The sequence below is a fragment of the Aptenodytes forsteri genome, unplaced genomic scaffold (assembly GCF_000699145.1).
Source record: "Aptenodytes forsteri isolate BGI_AS27 unplaced genomic scaffold, ASM69914v1 Scaffold642, whole genome shotgun sequence".
Taxonomy (NCBI): Eukaryota; Metazoa; Chordata; class Aves; order Sphenisciformes; family Spheniscidae; genus Aptenodytes; species Aptenodytes forsteri.
Window position 1 is genome coordinate 1 of NW_008795087.1, and position 8893 is coordinate 8893.

Below are 8893 nucleotides of genomic sequence, written 5' to 3' on the forward strand. Positions count from 1 at the left end.
ACTAGATGACCTTTAGAGGTCCCTTCCTATAATTCTGTAAAAAATTAAGTAGAAGTTCTAATCTTTTCCACACACTCCCGCCCTCCCCACCAATGGACCTTTTTGCGCATCCCACTTTGGAGACAGATCTTCTACACCCATCTGAATTGCCACATCTTTCCCCCTTTCCCCCCCTCTTTTTCTTCTTTATTCTGTTTGTCCTTCTTTTTTTCCTCTGATTTCAGTTGAGGCTTTCTTGTTTGCCATCTTCCTGTGAACCTGCACTCAATAAATGCAGGTGTATGCTGGGTTTCCCCAGTTGCTCTTCACAAGAAGTTTGATATATGAAAAGGCTCTGGGAAGCGGCGCGTTCTGTGAAGGAAAAAGTGAAAAGGAAACGGGCGTGTTAAAAGCGACAATGCAATCAATGTTTCTGCCCCTGCCAGTCCTGCTCCTGCTCAGGAACAAGCTCCTGAAAGTGGGTGGGAGCGGCTGTGGAAATCTGAGGCTCGCTGCTGGTACCGGGGCTGCTGGGGAGGCTGGGGACACGGGAAGGAGGAGGGCACCTGGCATCCTCTGCATGCCGGCCCGGCTGGGGCTCAGTCTCCCTTCCCTCTGCCCCTTCCCTCTGCTGCTTGCTCTGTGCTGACAGAGAGGCCGGGGAGGTGCTCCTATGCGTGGGGCAGCTGGTGTGCACCCCCACCAAGCTCCCGCTGTCTGCTCTGCCTGCTTTTCTCCTGGCAGGCGTGAAAGCACTGGGGAGAAGGGGCATGCAGTGCTGGGAGGAGAGGACACTGGCCAACCTGCCAGCAGGCCACAGGATGGAGCAACGGTGCTGCCCAACAGCTTTCGCCACCAGGCGTCCCCGTTTCTCCACGGCACAAAGACATTGCTTGGCTGGAGTGGCCACATGTGCAGCTGGCTCTGCTAAAGGCAGTGGGTGCAGCCAGGGATCTCTCAGGACTCGTGCTCCCACAGGCCTGACCCTGCCCTCACTATCCTTTTGCTACCACCACCGCGTGCTACTCAGGCCTCCCAACCCCGCCAGGTCTCTCTCGGCAGTGGTCCGGGCTCCTCTGCCCAGGAAGAAAGCATTCACACTCTTCCTGCCATGGACTTGCAGGCAAACCTGTTTTGCTCCCTGGCATCTTGCCCCTGTGTGTGGACCGTACCTTCAGAGGGAAGGTCTGAATGGCCTCTTTTGCCACATTGTACACAAACGTCCCAAGGAGAGTTTTCTCTTCTCCGTCCGCATCCATTCCCTCAGGGGCAAAGCACGAGGAGAGCAGCTCAGACTCGTCCCGACAAATAGGGAATGTACACGCTGGATCAGCCCTGTTATCTACCCACCCTCTCCTGGGGCTCTAGCAGCAATCTAGCACTGGTTATGGTAGAGCTCAGTTTCCCCCTCGAGTTCTGGCCAAGAACCCTGAGGTGCTTGGCCAGAACAAGTCTTAAGAGGGATGAAACCCCTAGAGCCCTTGAAGTATCCCGCAAGGGCACCGCAGCGCTCAGGAGAGAGCAGGGCACAAACCTCAGAGGATGCACAAAAGCAAGCAAGACCCTGTCATGGCTTTCCGCCAGGGCCAGATCCCCACCAGAAGCGCCCAGCAGACACTTACAAAGACAGCAACATCTCTGGGGGCACTGATGACGGTCCCAGATGGAGAGACTTCTTTGGCAATGTGCTGCACAGTGACGGCAGTGAGATGGACTTGTGCTGGCAACCTGATGACCACCTGGCCCTGATGCCCTTGTAAAGGCCAGCAGTTTCCTGGGGAAACATCCGGCTGCAACCAGAACGCGAGAGCAATGAAGTGTGAGGGAGTGTTGGGGCCAACACAACTGCCCATGCAGCTTGAAGCGTAGGCGCCGGTGTGTCTGTGGTGCCTCGAAAATGAGGCGCGTGTGAGGAAATGGACAGAAGCAGGAGGCCTTCTTCCCTGCCTGATCTATTTCAGCTCAGAAGTGCGGCGCGTGTGAGGAAATGGACAGAAGGAAAGGGGGCTCTCAGTATTACGGAGCAGAGAATACCGGTTATGAAACCATCCTAGTCAAGGCCTAGCAGAAACACATCTCTGCCCAGTGGCTCTGCAGGGCACTCCCACCTCCCGCCTCCCACCCCCAAAAAGGCACCGTTAGGGATGAGTGTGGAAATGGGGTCACCAGGGAGAAAGTCTTTCACCCAGCTGTGGCAGAGGACTGTGGCAAGATGCAGCAGTTCAGCTCAGCTCAGCTCCGTTCCCCTCCTGAGGGGAACCACTGATTTCTAGCAAACCCAGCCCTGTGTCAGAGCTTTGGCTTCAGGAACCTGATTCAACACTGTGGGCTTGAGCAGTACCACTGGACTGAGGGGAGAGCCCCTGAGGTCGGTCCCCAACTTCACGGGAAGGAAGGAAACCAGCACTGATGATTTCTGCTACAATACCTGCAAAATAGTATCAGGAGGGTTGGCAGTGCGAAAGAACCATAAAACCCTGCAGCCTCAATTCTCTTTGTAGTCGTAGGTCTCAGAAGTTCTCTGCATGTCGATGCTGGCACCTGTAAGGAAGGGAGAGCAGATGACTGCAAGAGGCCACAGACTAGGAGGACCTAGGTGCTCAGACACTGTTTCCGACATGGCTGGCCAGCTCCACGTCTGTCAGTCCTGTCCTCATCACCACGCTGGTGGGGGTGCCCAGCTGTGCAGGGGAATGCACCTGCAGCCAGGTGCCTGGCAACGGCTTCTCTCACAGTGCCACGAGGAAGGAGGTCTGAGGGTTCTGGGAGAGAGCAGGTGCCCACGTGAATGCCAGCAGACAAAAGCTGAGGGCTTGCTGCACAGGCAGCAAAGGACGGCCCAGCCATTCCCTTTTCAAATGCAGTGGAGAGGAAGACAGTCCCCCCATCCAGCATAGGAACACGTGCGGGGGCAGTGCCAGAGGCACCCGTGCGGAGGCCGAGGGCAGGACTGGGAAGGAGTCTGAGAGAGCCACTCTGCCAGAGCCTTGCTCTTGGACCCCATGAAGCATTTAAGCTCCCCCACTTTGGAGAGCAGCACCTGGAGCACAGGCTCCTTTGGGGAGTGCTACAGGCAAGCGCAGGCCAAAGAGACTGGGCTGCTTGTGTCCATACCAGAGCTTTTCAGGGCCCAGTCACACGTCCCGATGTAGACTTCCGAAGCCATCTCGGACGCTGCCTGGTTCACTTCCTGAACTTCCTGGGAACGCCATAAACGAACACAGAAAAGGACCACATCAGTGGGCAGTTCAGCATGGCTACTAGAGCCATGGCCCCGAGGTGGGTTGATGAGGGTTTCCCCAGGGAGCAGGACAAAGGGATGGAAGAAGAAAAAAATAGTGACAGGCTGCAGGACTGAGATGGAGGAATTAAAAAAAAAGACACAGGGAGCAGGACAGAGTGAGAGAGAGAGAGAAAAGGAACAGCGGGCAGGACAGCATTGGAGGAGAAACCCAACTGTGATAGGCAGTGGGATAGAGAGATGGAGAAAGAAAAAATAGAGCAAGAGAGAGAGGAAAGAAGGGGCAGCCAGCTGGACAGGGGGATATAGTGAGAAAGGATGGGACAGGGAACGGGACAGAGAGAGAAAGACAGAAAAGAGAAAAAGGGCAGAAGGACAGCAAGAGGAAAAAAGGGACAGGGATCTAGACAGAGATGGCGCAAGAAGCAGCAGGGAAAGAGGAAGAGAGGCAGAAAGAGGGGGAGGGAGCAGGAGAGGGAAAGAAAAGTAAGGGCTGAGGGCAAGATAGAAATTGCAAAAAAAGCCTGGGGTAGGCAGCAAGACGGAGAGGGAGTAAAAAAGAACAGGGGCAGGGATAGGGGCAGGGAGCAGGGGCAGGGAGCAGGACAGAGGGATATAGTGAGAAATGATGGGGCAGTGAGCAGGACAGAGCGGCAGACAAGAATAACAACGAGAAAGAGAAAACCAGGGACAGAGAGCAGCACAGAGGGATGGAGAAAGAGAGAGGGGTATCAGGAGCCCTGCAGAGAGATGGAGGAGGGTGGGGGGAACAGTCAGGGAGCAGCAGAGAGGGACAGAGAGAGGGGAGGTGAACAGGAAGGAGGACAGGGACAGTGGGATACAGAATGAAAAAACACAACGATAGTGAACAGGACACAGCAATAGAGAGAGAGAAAGAAAGAGAAGCAGAAGGAAGGAGGGAGAGGGGAGGACGAGGACAGGGAGCAGGACATACAGGCAGAAAGAGACAAAAGACAGGGAACAGGCCAGAGAAAAAAGACAGGGAAAAAAGAGAGGGATGCAGATCAGGACAAAGAGATGGAGAAGGAAAAAACCGCAGTGGCCTGCAGGACAGAGAGAGACAGGGGAAAAGAGGCACTGGGAGCAGGAGAGAGGGACAGTGAGGAAAGTAAAGGGAGCAGTAGGATGACAGAGAAAGAGAGACTTGGAGAAAAGAGAAAGGGGGGACAGGGAGCAGAGCACAATAATAGAGAGGAAGAGAGGTTCAGGGAAGCGAAAAAAATTACACAGAGGGAAATGGGAGGGGAAAGGAAGGGACTGGGACGCAGAAGAGGGGTGACATAACCCCAAAGGCCTAGGACTCACCGGAGTTCCTGCTCTCTGCCCTGCCAGGCAAACTTTAGAGTTCAGGTACTTCTTTGTCTGTCTGTCTTTTCCTCCCTTCCTCTTCTATAGCTCCAGTCACTTGCCTGTCCTCCACCTAAGAGAACATATTGGTGTCTTACAGCTCTTACAACATGAGGCTTCCTAGATACACAGCCATGCACACACGCACACACACAAACTACATGGCCATACTGTAATTTTCCTTACTTATACAGACCCCATGGTGCACATTGGTGATCTGGTCTGCTGAGGACTACTCAGAGGGACTCTTCCTCACCTAGAGAGGCCGGCTGTCTCTTGTCTGCAGCTGGAGGCAGCAGCTGGCAGGATCCCCTTCATTTCATTCCCCAGCTGCTTTACCTTTTTGTGGTCTCTTCAGCTTCAGCTGTGGCAGCTCCTCTCCAAAACCAGTGAGTGTCCACATGTCCCTTTTCGCCCACAGCGCCAGGAGAGCAAGGCCAGAGACAGCCCATGCAAACCAGAGCCAGATGCAGTCTGAGAGGCCCCGGCCCTCACCTCAGCTGGAGCAGAGACCGCGCCTCCCAACACCAACATGGCTGCCTGGCAGCCCCGTGCCCCAGGACTACAGCTCCCAGCATGCCATGGGGCGCCCCTTCCTGCTGTCTGACCCTACATCCCGCCCCCTGGGCCTGGCCCCGCCCCCCACAGGCCCCATGGCCGCCTCCGCGGGGTTGCCCCGACCCAGGCCCAGACCCTGGAGCCCAGGTGGAGCAGGGGAGAGGAGGAGAGAGGGACAGAACTACAGAGGGAGGTGGGGCAGGGTGGTGGGGTGGCAAGAGAAGAACGGGAGATGGACAGAGGGACGAGGAGAATGGGGGGGAGCTGGGTGGGTAGCGGAGGAAGAAAAAACACTGGTGAGGAGCAGCACAGAGGGGTAGAGCTGGGAAAGAGATGGAGGGGAAGGGGACAGGGAGGTGCAAGATGAAAAATAGTGATAACCATCAGGACAGAGAAGAAGGGCAGGAAGGAGGACAAAGGGACGGACTGACACAGGCAGGGCGAGGGAGCGGGACAGGGGGGCAGAGAGCGGGAAAAGGCACCAGGAGAGCAGAGTGACAGAGAAATGGGACAGGGAGCAGGACAGAGGGACAGAGGGGAAAGGGTGAGAGGGAAAAGGAAGGGGAGAGAAAAAGGGAGAGGCAGGGACAGAGAGCAGGACACAGAGCAAGAGAAGGACAGGAAACACTCCAGGGAGCCTGAGAAACAGAGGGATGTGGATCAGGACAATGAGGCGGAGAAGGACAGAACAGCAATGGCCTCCAGGATTTTTCCTCTTTTTAGGCCTGCTGGTTAAAGGCTCATCCATCAAGACATGTCTCAGGACCACACCAGGGCCAGCGGCACTGCTTTCTGGATCCCGTGGCGGTGATGGGCAGAGGGACAGGTGGTCAAATCCCACCCAGGGCCGGGTACATGTGCAGGGTGTCAGGGTCACCCCTGCCTGGTTTTTCCCAGCAAAGCCCCAGCCGGTGCCAGCCCGGTGCTGCAGCCCCGGTGCCGAGGCTCAAGGAGCTGGGCATTTCTGTGGGTGCTGCACCCTGCTGGGCCCCACTGCCAGCTGCCGACTACCCTGGGCTTTCCCCCATTGTCTCCAGCTCTGCTTTCTGCCAGCACCAGGGGCACCGCAGAATGGCTTGCCCACTCCCCACAGCTGTCCTGACCCATGTCTGCAGCTCGTACGTGGTGTCCATGTCACACAGTTGATTTGGGGGTGGCAGCAAGGTCTCTCTTGTGGCACCCTGGGAATGGGGGCAAAGCAAACCCTATCCCTCCCTTTTGATCTTTGTCCACAGGATGAGCAAGTGGAGACACCGTGCGCTGGAGAGCGTCCTGCAGGGAGGTGACAGCTGATTGCAGAGCGGTGCTGCCTGACAGCAAAGGTGCCCGGTGGCCGCAGGGCAGCCCAGGTGAGCTCTTGGAGGCCAGCAAAGTAGCCTTCCTCCGCCCCTGGTTTTGGTGAGATACGGAGCAGTGCAGGATGTTCCTCAGACATCCAGGCCTGTCAAGCGTTTCCCTGTGCCCCTGTGAGAGATCCTGCTCCCAGGAAGTGCCTCCCAGTAGAGCAAAGACCATATCCAGCCACCCAGCGCTGGGTACAGTTGCCCCAAGGGGTGTCTCAAGGAGGATGGGGTCATCTGCCTGGTGGCTCTGACACAGAAATGATGAGCTGAAGCCCCATGGTCATGGCTTGCTGGTTCAAAGTCTCCGAGTGCCTCAGCCTTTCTCCCCAGGAGTGTTTAACCCAGGCAGTTTTTCAGGGTGTGACAGATGATGTGAAGATGGATGCTGGTGACATCCCAGTGGCTCTGTCCCACTTCCACTTCAAAGTTGTGATGTCTGAAATCTGGGGCCACCTGAAGGCCCTGGCAGAGATTTCCAGGGAGTTTGTGTTCAATTTTTTGATATCTTCTGGCTACAATGTGCTAGGGTTATGGGATGCTAGTGTTACAGTTTGCTAGGGTTATGGGCTGGCAGTGTGGTGATATGCCAGAGTTTAAGCGAGTTAGGATTAAGTGTGTTATTGTTATGGACAGAATCCGGGTTTGTTGGCCCTGGGTTCCTGGGGTTAGGTTACTTTTACCTTATCTTGTGGTCTGTGTGGTCTTTTTTTGTGGAGAGTCCTTTTTTAGCTTGTTTGCCTTTTTAGGGTCTGGATAGGGACCTTTGGTTTGTGTACGATGTTTCTTCTGGTTGATTTTTTGCTGTGCTGGTGGATTGTGTTGTGTTTTCTGTCTTGAAACCATCATTTCTGGTCTAATATGTCTACAGCGGGTTGGGCAGTGTCACTTCTGGTGCGGACCGACTCATTTCTGGTGAGTTGGTAGGTAGGTAGGTAGACTCGTGGTTCATGGAGAACGTCTGCCAGACAACTAATGGGCACTTCTGGGTAGGGGTGAGAGGACGTCTGGCCCATAGGGAATGACTGCCAGAGGACTAAGTGTACTTCTGAATTTATGTGGACTTCCAAATTCATGGTCATTTCTCCTGCCTTGAGGAAGAGCCATGGGAAGACACCAGCCACATGGAAGGACAAGGGTTTCCCCAAGGGTACGTGGCTTTTTGGTTTTTGCTTTTGAGTAAGAAACCTGGAAAGAGGCTGCTATCGTTAAGTTTAGTGACATTTCGTAAAGTCCTGGACTGAGTGCTGTGTGACTTGAAGCATTGCTGAAAAAACGGTGGAGGTTTGTTTGCGTGTTCTGCACGCTTCAGGTTTGAACATCTGTTCGTGGTTGTGACTTCATGCAGTCCTTAGCTCCAAGGCACAAGGTGTGCTTAGGGCGAGGTTCATCATCCATGATAGTGGATGTGAATCCATATTTCAAATAGATTTTGTGATCATTTTGGATTTTGGGGGGCGATTTCTTGCCAGATCTGATTCGATCATCCTTGGGTTTGCCTCTTCATGTAGCTGGCGAAGAGCTCGTAGGAGGAGCAGGAGAAGGGTCAGCACTGCTGCTTCCATGTTGGGCACTTCTACTGGAGTTATCAGGGTTATCTTCCACCCACGGTTTCTTTGCAGGCATCTCTTTAAGCCACTTGTCTGTTTTGTGAGGGGCAGTGGACTTAACGGGAGATCTTTTGTTCCTCATTAGTGCCTCAAAGGTTTACCTGTCATTTTTTGTTTGTTTGTTTGTTTGCTTGCTTTTTATTTGCTGTGCTTGATTTATAAAGCTTATTGTAGCTCTTTGGATTTCTACCCAGGAGTGAGATGTGCAGAATGGACTGTCCTAGTACACTGCTGTCAGCCTTCAGTCTAGAGAAATGTCTGGTAGTGGTGTATGTTTAACGGTAATGTAACTCAAATGCATCTTAAGTGGGGACCCTTTAGAGTAGAGAAGAGAATGTGAGCCCAGTCAGTCTCACCTGTGTGCCCGGCAAGATCATGGAGCAGATCCTCCTGGAAACTGTACTAAGGCACCTGGAAAATAAGGAGGTGATTGGTGACAGCCAACATGTCTTCACTAAGGGCAAATCGTGCCAGACAAATGTGGTGGCCTTCTACGATGGAGTTACAGCGTTGGTGGATAAGGGAAGAGCAACTGACGTCATCTACCTGGACTTGTGCAAAGCATTTGACACTGTCCCACACAACATCCTTGTCTCTAAATTGGAAAGACATAGATTTGACGGATGGACCACTCGGTGGATAAGGAGTTGGCTGGATGGTTGCACTCAGAGTTGCGGTCAACGGCTTGATGTCCAAGTGGAAGTGAGTGACGAATGGAGTTCCTCAGGGGCCGGTATTGGTACCAGCGCTGTTTAACATCTTTGTCGGTGACATGGACAGTGGGATTGAGTGCACTG

The 8893-nt window shown here is 54.0% G+C and overlaps 2 long non-coding RNA genes across 2 annotated transcripts; both read right to left on the bottom strand.

Annotated features, from left to right (window-relative positions):
- Window positions 1–218: 218 nt before the first annotated feature.
- Window positions 219–1235, bottom strand: LOC109279403. The gene is made up of 2 exons (XR_002086156.1): window positions 1152–1235; window positions 219–351 (listed from the first exon to the last, which is right to left on the bottom strand). It is a non-coding gene; the product is annotated as an uncharacterized LOC109279403 (long non-coding RNA).
- Window positions 1236–1668: 433 nt separating this feature from the next.
- On the bottom strand, window positions 1669–3171 carry LOC109279404. Its single transcript, XR_002086157.1, has 3 exons — window positions 3094–3171; window positions 2408–2520; window positions 1669–1769 (listed from the first exon to the last, which is right to left on the bottom strand). It is a non-coding gene; the product is annotated as an uncharacterized LOC109279404 (long non-coding RNA).
- Window positions 3172–8893: the final 5722 nt, after the last annotated feature.